We start from the raw sequence: 12,983 nt of genomic DNA, 5'->3' as shown, positions 1-12,983 counted from the left end.
TATACAGGGCAAGTTCTTCTTCTGGCAGACTCTGGCTATTAGGGAAAGTAACACTTATTTAATGATATGGCTATATGAACTACTAGCTATTTTCACATTTTAGCTGCCAGAATGAGTAAACCAGATACTTTTGAAGAAGGAATTAAAGGTCCATTTGCTGAGCTGAAGGCACTTAGTATTCCTGTCATATAATATCTTATTAGAAAGACCGGTAAAGGATAACAATTGTTAGACACTGTTCTTATTTCAAAGTTTGATCTGTTATAAATACTTCAAGTTACTTTTCTGTCTCAAAAGACTTTGAAGTTACAAAGATTCTGTCAGAGACAATAATGATATATCTTCCGAATACCAAAGTCACTTATGAACCTGAAAGGTAGAAGGTTATGTGACATGGGAGACTGACATCACAAGTGTTTCCTGTATGAAATACGGTTCCATTTGGGATGGATCTTTTAGTCAAACAGGGCAATCAGAGTGATAGTGCTGTTACCACATCACCCCAATGTTTGAATAATTTCTAACAACGTAAAATTTCTGCCCCCCAGTGTTATCACCCAGCAAGGCTTGGAATAACTTGAACATCTACTGACACTATTTTCTCAATTATAATAACCTCAGTGAGGATCCCTCAGAATTGTTTCATTTGTTTGGTTGATTTTTAATCTACTAGTGAGGTTACCCATTCATTCCAATCATTTCAGCCATTTAACTGAGGCATGCAAGTTGAGGATGCAGCCCAAGCTAGAGTATCCTTCTACAAGATAAGTTTGCAGTGCTACAGGCTACAAAAATGCTGATAAAAAATGTATCTGTATTCTGCTTGGTGATGTACATTTACACCTCTCATTGAAACCAAACATTTCAGATAAGGCATGCAATATACCAAGCAGTTTCTTCCTATCCTTTGAATATACTACTACTACTACTACTAATAATAATAATAATAATAAATTACTATTGTCATTTTGTAGGGCTTGCTTTTGAATCTTCTTCCTTGCAAGCAGGGCAGGTGTGCAGAATGCCTGAGGGAATGCAGAGGTCCTCTCTGCACATTACGTTATTTCTGGAGGTAAAAAATACGATTTTGCCTTAGGGTATCCATGCATAACTCAGCCTCCTCTGTGCTTCTACCACGCCTCCTCACATGTCTAACTCCTACACATTTCTGGAATCTGCTTGGTTTGAGTGAGCTCCTTTTTGGTCCTCTCTAACAGATCACAGAGAGCAGAGATAATGCATCACTCTTGTAAATTAATTACATTAACAGATAAAGAGTGGAATGATATCAAGAAGCATGCATATACCTAACTCTGAAATCACCTAAGCCAAGAGACGCTTTCCTTGCACAAACGGAGTCTCTGTTCCTGAAAAAGCCTTAGGCAAAGCCTGCTCAGACTGCTGGGTCCCCTTGTATGTACTCAGTGGCTGCCTTATTCATGAAGTCAGTTGGCAAACAGTGGCAGCTCAGCAGCACTGGGAACGCTCCATGCAGTCACTTTTTTTCACCCTGTAGCCTCTGGTTCCACTCAGTGTTAGCATTGCTATTCTGTGTTCCTGCTTCCTTATGATTGCCTCTCTACCCACACCACCAAATCAGCACGTGCCAGATCACAGAATTTATTTTTAAAATCCTTTCAAAACTACACTCACCTTGCAAGAAATAATCCTGCTCTGGTCATTGAATATCCAGACTGATCTTTGTACACACGTGGCCAGGCAAGAGAACCTGATTACTTCAACCAGGAGATACTCACATGCTCTAAAGCTGTGAGACCACATCTGGTCAGTCTGCTTCTGCCAAACCAACCATTTGTTACATGTAACTACTGTTTTAAGGGGCACTCTACAACCTTGCTTCTGAAATTTAGCATTTTACCTTTTCCAGATAAGAATTCATGTTATAAAATGTAACATCGAAAATGCACTTTCCTTTCAGGCCAGATTCCTGCATTTAGTGCATAATTTACCACTGTAATAGCACTACTTAGTTTTCCTGAGGGCCAGGAAAAGAAAGCAGAAATGGTAAGAATGCTAGTGTAGCTAGTAAAACAATTAACAATAAACAATAGTGTGGCACAATTTATCTACTTTAGTAGGAGAAAGCATGGGCGGGGGGGAGGGGGGGATGATTATGATTTAATTCTTGCCAAATGGTGACTATTTTGTTTTTTATCCTAAGGCTTTTCTTACATTGCAAGAGACTTTTACAAGGTGAGACCGGATCTTTAGTCAAACTTTAACTACAGGACATCAAACTACAAGCTGAGGAAAACAGAGAAATTACATGACAACACTACCAATTCTTTTTGCAAAAGACCTGCAGAATCTCATTTCAAATGAGATGTCAATCCTGTAATTAACAATTCAGTCAGCATTAATTGTGTGTATGTTACTTCACATCAATCACTGTCATTTTCATGTACTCAGGATGTTTTATAGAACCTAATTTGTAAACAATACACAAATGCTTAATCCACTTTAAATTAAAATTGTCAAACATCTAGCATAATCTGGTCAATAGAGATAACTGTGTGAGATTGTGTTTTGGTTCCTAAGTAGGAAAAGGAATGTTTTGCTAATTGTTTCTGTACGTAGACTTTTAAAATTCTAGTAGGTCCTATGGGAAAACAAGCGTGTATTAATTGCCAAAACATTGTAACCAACCTGTAACACTTACTTATTTGTCAAGAATAAAAAAAAAAAAATTTGGAAAAACAGGAGTATCAATTTGAATCAAAGTCAAAACTCATTCAAGCAATTCATACTTTATGAAGCAGTATCGATTCTTGATTTAAGGTGTTTCCAGGGAAGCATAATCCATGCCAATCCTTGGTAAATGTGGGTCCAATTAGTAAAAATATTTAATCTTCTGATTCTCAATTTGTCAGTTTGAAACGTCACAACTTTATTTTTGTCTAACAGACTTTGGGAAGCCCTCCATAGGAAAATTTTATTTCTTATATATTATGAGACTATTATATTTTTCATACAATTATAATAGAACCACCCTTTTACCTTTCATTGGGTAGGTTAAGTAAATGGAGCTCCTGGAACTCTTCCTCTTCAGTACTTTTTTTTCCAAAGCTTTAAATAATCTCCTGGCTCTTCTCACTGATGATCAACAATCTTGTTGAATTGTGAACATTAGTCTTCCACTGGGAGACCTCTGAAAGTGCCAAATAGAACTCCTACTTAATATTCTCAGGATGACATGAAAACCTTTGCTGCAAATTATATTCTCTCTCTCCTATAAACTAACTACTACTGAATCAAAATTAATTGTTCAGATACTGCTTGTGTGCCCTTGTGGTGGTTTTACCAGTTAAATATTACACTTAATATGGGCAGAAGGTTCCTTAGGTATGTCTCTCACTGTGAGGTTAAGGAACACTGAAGCACAATGAACATCAGATTTTTTTCCATGTGGCTAAAAAAATGTCATGAAACTAAATAAATCACAAAACGTGACCCTGCCTTCAGTCTGTCTCCTCTGGAGAACTCAGCCCAGACCACGTTCTGTAACTCTTATATGAAGCTGCCAAAATGCAAATTCCAAACTGGCTGCTGGCTTTCCTTTCACTTGAAATCATATTTAATCTAAAAAGCATATACATTGTACAGCTTAGACACTGGTTTGAGTAGATTTCAGGATTACAAGTCAATTAAGAGTTTTTAATAATCTTTCTTTTGTGATAAAAAATGATATTTAGATATAAAAGTTGCCAGAAACAGAGGGGCATCTTTTCCTTTTAATATGTGTTATCATTTTTCAATATCTTTCCTTACCCTGAGTCTGGGACTTGCAGTCCACCAGATTGGAAACTGCTGAGTACTCAAAGATCATTGGCCTCAAAGACAGTATGAAGCTAACGCCCTTCATTGGTCCATTAAGCCTCGAGACTCGTATTTTAGTAGGTATATGTTTTCTTTTGAAAATCTAGCAGATATGCAAAGACTAAAAGCTTTACTGTGGTTCTGTGATTCTGTGATTATACCTGCTGAAAGCATGAGGAATGTACAGTATTATTGAACACCATTGTTATTGCAGTGGTTCATAAAATGAAGAGGACACTCCCCACAGAGTCCATGTCTAGAATTTTTCAGCACAGTCCAAAACTCTGTAGTCTTTACATGCATATAAAATTTTCTCTCGATGAAATGGTCAGTACAGTACAAATGAAATTAACTTAAGTGGGAGACTAGGAAACAGATCAAAGCATGTGACACAAAATTAGAACAAAAATGCACATTCACACACACACACACACACAAACAAAACAAAACAAACAAAAAAAAACGACAAAAAAAAAAAAAAAAAAAAAAAAAAAAAAACACACTAAGATTTGAAAGGAAATGGCTACAGCCAAAAGTATCCAGCTTCCGCTAAGCCTGACAACTTAAAGACTTTCTGTCTTACCTGCATCTGCAAAGCATGTTTCACATCAACATGAGTGGTTCTGTGGTATTTCTCCAAAGAGTCTGTTCTTTGCAGAGCAATCTCCTCTACCATGCACAGAGATAGAAGATTAAAAAGAATAGGAGAGATCAGAAGATTCCTCTACAAAAGGATACAAACTATCCACACTGACATCTTACGTTAAATTCACATATATTCTGTGGCAAAAGTTATGGAAAATATACCTTTGAATGAGTAAAAAGTTTATTTATCTTCCCAACTAACAGATAGAAACACATTCATTTTACTTGTATGTGCCTATCAGAATGCACAGGATATACCTTACACTGGTTTCTACTGTAACCTATAAATAATGCTTTATCTACAAAATTCACTACAAGCTTGGAAATTAATATTAAAATATAGAAAAAATAATGGAGGAGATTGCTGTGTTGAGGAACAAAATCCAAAAGGCAAATGAAATTTTGGTATTTTGAGAACTTATGGTTGACATTCATGGGAAATAAGATTTACCAGAATTAGTAATTTACTGTGCGTATTTTTTTCTATTGGAGGTAATATGGCCAAACAAAATGGCTCAGGCTTCCTTGGGGCCCCTGTTGTACTAAATTTTGCAGTCACTGTTTAGGAACATATTTAAGAATGTGCTTGGCTTCCAGCATGGTTAATCTTATTACTTTCAATGGAACTATTCACATAGTTCAATTAGGCTTGCTGAATGAAAGTATGTTTACACAAAGTAATAGGAGAGAAAATCAGTGCCTTCCAGAGCATCAATTGTTCACAAAACAGACTCATTAAATTAGTATTTTGCTGATACTGCTTTTGCAATTGGCTGATCTCAAAGAGCCATACAGCAATCTACCCACCAGTGCTTAAAGCTACCTATCATCATTTATTTATTTATTTATTTGTTTATTTGCAAAAGAACACTTTTTGCTCAGTTACAGTATGACTGGATACCCAGCATATAACCTATTTCTCACGTTGGCTTCTTTCATGTAGAGGAATTAGCTCTCTCATGTTTTGTGTGCAATAGAAAACATTCTGCAGTGACACAGGACAGCTTTTTCAGGAAAGAGAGTACTTACTAACTACTTAGAATACAAAATCTCAAGGTCCCTAGTTTGGGATAGGTAAGCAAACAGTATACCATAGTATATGGTATCTGGAAACATTGTTCTCTTCCAATCAAATCAACTCCAGAAGAGCAGGCTGAAATGCAGAGTTTTTCTGTGTTCTGCAACCCTTAAGAAAAAATGCTCACCCAGTCATGGTATGCCTGTTGTATGGCCATGGTAACACTGCTCATCTTGGAATCTGCTCATCAGCTTCAATTTCTTGGAAGTTCATTTGGAATCACCTTTCTGACAAACAGCTTGAAAGAAATAACTACCTTTGGTCCTATTAAGACACAAAGCAAAAGTAAATGAGGAACAGTATAAGTTACATTTTACATAAAAAATAATGCAGGGATTGACTGCTTCCTCTACAGCTGTCATCCCCTCATCAGTAATTTCTATTTCTTTGAGAGTATTATAGTGAAATTCTGTCCTTCTGAAATTAATGGCACTTTAAAGGAGTGAAGACTTAACACAGTCATTCCCTCCACCCCCACAGACTGATGTCTGGCCATGCATGTTACTGAATGAAAAGTCTGGAACATGCGTTTTTTGCACTGACATGCCAGGATCCACCAGTACTACTGTGTTGCCACCTCCAGCTAGGCTTCAACCCAACCCCTCCAAAATTAGAAAAGCAGATTTTGTTCTGATTTGGGTTAGAAAACATACTATTCCAAAAATGGCAAAAATAGTGTCTTTACATTGCTCATCTCAGATGTCTGACTTCTGTATATCTTGAGTCACAGTTTAGAGTTTATCTGGGACGAGATACCCCACTTCTTTTTAAGATATTTTTCCTCATCTTCAGACAGTCTAGGATCTTACCCTGCAGTCAAAAATGCCAGAACATAGCTAGAAATTTCTTCAACATCACTATGAGATTCCTGTATGTTACTGTCCATCTTTAAGACAAGAAAGATTGCATTCTCATACAGAAATTAGTAGAAGGCGTGTAAATTAATTTACCTACAATATAATGCGAAAGTGTATTTTGGGGTATGCACAGAACATGCAGATATCCAAGACTTCACCACAGCGTACCGAAATATCTAATTTTTCATCATGAAAGGAATTATAGAAATCCACTTAGCCAAATTCTTCCTTAAGTTCAGATTGAATTCCAAGAGAAAAATATTGATGTTGTGCTTTAAGTTTAAAGACTGCTTCCCAAGGAACTAGAAGATTCACCTAAAAAATTAAAGTGGACAACAAGCAATGAAAATATCTATATATTTTTTTTTTAAATATCTAATTTCTAGCAACTAGTTTACATGGATGCTGCAATATTAATAACCCAGTCTTGCAAATACCATTGAACCATGTTCCACACTGCTTTGCAACACTTCTGCTTCAACAACCTTGTCTATATAAACTAATGTTGAAATGGGAGCTCACAAAAAAAACCCTCTTTTAAAGTATTTTGTGATTAGCTTTTGTTTTCGGCTTTACAAACAACTACAATAGCAGATGGAAGATTACTAAAGAGTAGAAAAGAATGAATTTTCCATGTCATTATCTTTCAGAGATGAGAAGTAAAAAACAACACCTATTCCATTACATGTCTGGCACAAGGGGCTCCTGTCTTTGGGCCAGATGTGATCTGCTTTTTAAAGAAAAGTGGAAATTTAATTAGTACATACTGTGGAGAGACTGACCTTACATTCAAGTGAGTTTTCATTAAAGTTGCTATATAAAGCACTTGATACGTTGCAGGCTGCAGCTGTCAGCTTCAAGAGCTACTTTTGAAAGCCCTAAAAAAGAATTAATTGCACAGTAATGTTTGCAGCACTATGATTAGCACAGCTTGCAGTTCCACTGCAAAAATAACCATTTAATTACCAGCAGGCAAAAGAGGCAGTTCACACAGACTCTGGGTCAAATTCTACAAAGTGTTAAGTATTAATTTTGGAGAATCTTGCCAGAATTTATCACCTCCCAGGATCTTACCCAGTAAAAGTAATTAACAAACTACAAATACGTTCTCCTGAAGTTTCAGATACTCAGCCATACCTGTGGTGGGGCACTTTGATTAGGTCATTTCATTAAAAAAAAAAAATAAAAAATTGTGTACTTAAAAAAAAAAAAAGTTTACTTTTTAAAAGTAAAATGTTTAAAAAAAATGTTTACCTGCAGACTAGAGTCTGCAGGTCTCTAGTTACAAATGCACTATTATTTTTCAGCAATGACACTGACATATATGTTGTTTATGTCCTTCATTATGCAAAATGACTCAAGAGGATTTAAAAAAAAAAAAGAACTGGGTACAGAGCATTTGCCAGTTCATCTCCTGTTACAATTAAATTCATAGCTTTAAAAATAGAGAACTATTTCTTGATCTGACAGGTAGCAGAACAAAGCACCTGTATTTTAGGTGTTGTCTGTCATGTTTTATCTGAGGTAGACATTTACATACTTCAACAATGCCAAGAACAAAAGCTTCCAAATTCACATAGAAAATGGAAGCTTTCATTAATCATTGATTAACTAGGAAACAATCCAGAATAGCAGCTTGCTCTAAGAGCTTGATACCAACTGAACATCCCTCAATAGACCTCTAATATATCTGAGAACACTGTGTACTTCCATTAAAAAAATTCAGAAGCAGAAATTAAAAAAAAAAAGAGATTGCAATAATGAATAATTATTTGCTATTACTGCCTATGAGTTAATATATTAATGGATCTCTGCTCATTCCACACTTGTAAGCTAACTGACTGTTAATGCATGTTTTTATGTGGTAACATTACTCAAACTCCAGAACACGACATTACTCTGAGCAAGCAGGCTCTGATACTTTGCTCAGTAAAAATACTGAAGTGTAGAATAAATGCTACCTCATTGTTTTGTTAGGTCAGAGGTTGGACTCGATGATCTTGAGGTCTCTTCCAACCTAGACAATTCTGTGATTCTGTGAACACTGCAGTTCTAGTGAAAGCTGTAGTAAAAGCTGCTGTCTCTTGAACACTGAATTTCTAAATTAGTATGTATACTGTAATTGAATGCAGAAACATGAAAAAAACAACAACAACAAACAACAACATGCAACTAGATTAATTTATTTTATTCCCCACACAAAAAGTCTCACAAGAGATGGAATAATCACTATTGTCACTGTAAGTCCTTTAGCCTCATGTATAGTGGTCCAGAATGGTGGCAGATGAGCACAACTCCAGTATATAAGACTGTCTGTACAGGCACAACTGGTACGTACCTTTTACTAGATGCAAAGTGATATTCACCTCTTGAGCAGGTCTGTGGCTTCATTCTAATCCAAAGCCTCTTGGACAAACTAAACCACTGCCATTGAAAAAGGTTTACAATGGTATCTCTCAACACCGGCACTTCACTACTGCCTATTGGTAGCTATGAGCACAAAATGTTAATCTAAAGTTTACCTTCAACCAGAATAGCCTTCAGTATTATCCTTGAAGAACTCTTTTTGTTAACTGGGCTGTCTCCTTTCCATATCCATAAACCAAGAGCTGCTTGCACCTCTATGTGCTAGCATATTTTTCTGTACTACATTCTTCTGCACTGCTACTTCACACTCTTCACTTGCATCTACCCAAGTAATAATCTTCAACTACCTGAAGTACAAAACAAGCAAAACTGTAGCAGCATTCATGTCTCGCAGACCAATTATAAAAAATATTTCCAAGTAGACACCAATCCAACCAGTATGGCTAGTTTGGCTGATGGATCCAGGTCTGGGTTAATGACGATGAGAAACACCTTACAAAGTTTGCACAGAAGTTCTATAAAACAAAGAAGGAATGAGTAAATACAAGCTTATCTGGTACAGCCTATAGCAGGAATTCTAGGGACACTATTTCACTCAGGTGGTAATTTTCACCATTAAAAATGGGTAAATTATATTTGCAAATCACTTTGATTCTGATTATAATGTGGATTATCTCTTGATGTAAAAAAAAGATATGTACACACACACATATCTATATTAATAAAGTTTTCCATATGTGGAGTTTGTGTATCACTCTGCAGGAATAGTTAGATATGAATTGTTGCTTAACTCTTTCCCTAGAACAGACTAGTAGTCTGAAAAAGGAAAGACTAGAGTCCTGTCTTCATCTTCCCATTGCATGGCCTAGTACAGACATGTCCTAATTTCCTGATGTTACAGTCCAAGAATGAATGGGTCATATAGGGAGCCAGGAATGGCTCTGCAGAGAACATGCAGTTTGTCCAGCAGAACTGCTGTTAGTACAGCTTGTGCATCACACACACCTTGTGCTTTAGTTCAAGCCTCACAGGGCAATCTAGCCTATAAAATAGGGAGGAAAACCAACTTCTCCAGTGAGCAGCAAAAATTATTCCAACTGCCAGCAAAATACACCAGTAAGTTTTTCAGCCTTGCTGCACTTTCCTAATGAAATAACAGTCAGCTCTGCAGGGGCAACTTTGTTCTTCAAAGCTTTTTAGAAATATTGAAAAATCTTTATATTCCTCCTGTGGGCAGGAAAGTATTAGTATCTGCCAATTAAAACCATTACAGAAATAAAGATGCAGAGAAGCTTAAGAGCACAGTTCAGATACTGTGAGTGAAAAAGACAGCCCATGCATTCCTGAGCTACAGAACATTTTGTTTCATTCTAACTTCTGCTTTTTTCTTTGCTTTGCTAAGAGCCAGTGCATCTGGTATAAAGACAGGGTTCTCTTCATCTCTTCCCAGTGAAGTCAATGGTAATAAATAGGTAGGGAGATAAAACAAAAGGCTCTAAGCAGCAGCTGGAGCATCAGCTCTGTTTTGCCCATTTTTAAAATTCACAGTCACTTATTTTTATAATTATTACAATAATGATGACAGGCAACATAAAGATACAATATTAAACTATTTCCTCAGCATTTCTACTCAATCATTTGTGGGCTTTATGTCTCAAGCCAGAGACTCTAAAATAACATTCTCCTCTCTGGTCTCTCCATTTTCCTTCTCTGCATGTTTATTTTAAGAATGAAGGTACATTTGAGTACCTATATTATACACGTCATCAGCCATCAGAATGATACACTTTTAAAAAACAGAAGCCAGGATGGTTCAACAATCTGCAAGTCAAAATTATAACTTAGACTTCAATGCTTATCACTCTTATTGTACCTTAAGCGTTGCATCTACACTAATCAGAACATGGATGGTCTCCCGAGTTTTGCAGCATGATAATGACCAGAAGTAACAGCATTAATTGGTGACCCTCTACTTTAACTACCTGGTAAATTGACTGATTAATTGATTATTGTCTATTTTATTGCATTACGGTCACAACCATGATGAGCATTGCTCTGTAGATGGTATGTAGTACATTAACACCTAGCAGAAAATACTCCTCACTCTCCTTAATTAGCAAAAACAGGCATAATGTAAACAACAGAAGAGAATAGATTTACTGATGCCAAAGAGTGGATAATAATTAAGAAGATTCCAAGACTGATAAACACCAATTCATCAGTGCAGTCTCAGACTACAAGGTTCTCAAGGTATTCTTCTGTTACAATAAGCTACCATCTCCAATCTCACTATCAACAATAATCAGTTAAAAAAAATATCATCCTAGAAATAAATTCTGAAAATGCATTGGGGAAATCTAGCAACATTTATTTACATGCAGCCAAAGTAAATGGTTTATTTCAATCTGCAGTGAGATTGTGTTGTCTTTTTCTGCATAATAGGTTGCACAGCTACAATAACACTTACATTTCAAACATGAATTGCCTATCTATATTTAGGCTGATTTATGCTGAGAAATGTGCGCTCTGCTTACTCTGAGTGCCATGTTATTGTTTGTATTGCCAAACATATTTCTTCTCAGGGAAATGGTTTTGTTTGGCTAACAGATATATCCTCATCCTGTTTCTTTGTGTGTGATAGATGACAATGTAATTAATGGATAAACACATAGTGAAGTTTGTGGACCTGTCCCAGGATGCCATAATGTGGAGATACCAAAAGTTTTACTGTATAAATACTTTGAATGCTACTGGAATTCTAGAAATACACTTCACAAATCCTTTCTTTGACCCTCCCTGAAAGGATAAACTGTTACAATTATCTAAACAGTAAAAAATAATAATAATAACAAAATAAAATAAAATAAAATAACACCTTTGAAATGGGTTTGTTTTCCTTCCTTAACATGGGGAGGATCCCTCTGAAATGATCCCAATATATTTAATGGGGCTTGACTCCTCTAGTGATTCTCATTTGAATACCTGCAGCTTTGACAACCACATGAAGAAACAGAGGCATCTGTCAAAATTTTTTCAAACTCCAGTTTCGTAGCTTGTCGTAAGGCACAATGATCTCAGAAATCTCAACATCTACCCTCAATATCACACAGCAGTATCTAAGATAACATGGAATGAGAGATACTACTGTGTACCTACCAGCTGCAATTACAGCAGGTTTTTTATGGTGATAGAGAAAAATCCCTATAAGAAAATCTGTATGAGGAAGAAAAACAGAAGATGCAAGAGAAAAAGATCAAAAGATTAAAAAAAAAAAAAAAAAAAAAAAAAAAAAAAAAAAGTAGAGAAAATGGGAACTAGAATATCTGTCTTGGAATGACAGGAGTAAGATAAAAAGCCAAATATAGCAAAAAGAAATAAGGGGGTTTTGGAAGCTGAAGAACTGTAAAAAGAGGCAGACAGAGGTTTAAGGGCCAATGCACAGCTGGAATATGCTACAGGCTGTAGGGTTTCTGTAACCATACCTATAAAGTCATTAACAACAGGTTTGGAGAGGTAAGCTCCCTAATGTGTGTCAAGCTCCGCTGACTTAAAAAAAAACAAACAAACAAACAAAAAAACCAAAACATTATATATAAAGAGCTATAGAGCTATAGAATGGTAGCTGGGGTAGCTTCTTCTCTTTCCTGGATGACAGTAACCCAATTCAGGAAAAGAATATTTATACTGTCTGCAAGGAGAGTGATAGGACTGTAAAGCTTTTGAGGCAGTACAACACTTTGTGTGCCGTTTATATCATACTGATAGAGCTAAGGAATCACAGTCCCTTCAGAGGAAAATCTAAATGTTGATCTTCCAGAGGTGAAAAGGCATCAGTAGAAGTGTTTTCACTAGATGTGAACTTCTGTGGGTCCCCAGCGGTACATTTGTATTTACCATTGTTTATTTCTTCTTTTAAGCAAGCAAGTGCTACAAAAAAAAAAAAAAAAAAAAAAAAAAAAAAAAATATCACTGTTACACAATATTCTTGTACCTAGAAAACTGATTACAAACATATTTTTAGCTCTGGAGTAGCAACTCATACAGTCTCCATAACCATTTTTTGCAGTTACCATATTTGAATGTTTCTTCATACTGTCAACACCCGGTTGTCCTGCTCCTTCTCTCTTTCTCTCTCTCTCATTCTGTACTGACAAATTCATTACACAAAGCGCCACTCAAAACAACAGAGGGCAGACCTC

General features: G+C 36.1%; 1 long non-coding RNA gene across 1 annotated transcript in view; it reads right to left on the bottom strand.

Annotated features, from left to right (window-relative positions):
* LOC116489409 overlaps positions 1–5,816 on the bottom strand; it is a 45,759-nt gene extending 39,943 nt beyond the window's left edge. Inside the window, exons 1-3 of the long non-coding RNA XR_004253290.1 lie at positions 5,688–5,816; positions 4,421–4,506; positions 3,019–3,169 (exon numbers count right to left, since the gene is read on the bottom strand). This is a non-coding gene — a long non-coding RNA (uncharacterized LOC116489409). The remainder of the gene's footprint in view (positions 1–3,018; positions 3,170–4,420; positions 4,507–5,687) is intronic.
* Between the last annotated feature and the right edge of the window lie 7,167 nt (positions 5,817–12,983).

The sequence above is a fragment of the Aythya fuligula genome, chromosome 5, assembly GCF_009819795.1.
Source record: "Aythya fuligula isolate bAytFul2 chromosome 5, bAytFul2.pri, whole genome shotgun sequence".
Classification (NCBI taxonomy): domain Eukaryota; kingdom Metazoa; phylum Chordata; class Aves; order Anseriformes; family Anatidae; genus Aythya; species Aythya fuligula.
This window is presented reverse-complemented; position numbering and strand designations above follow the sequence as displayed.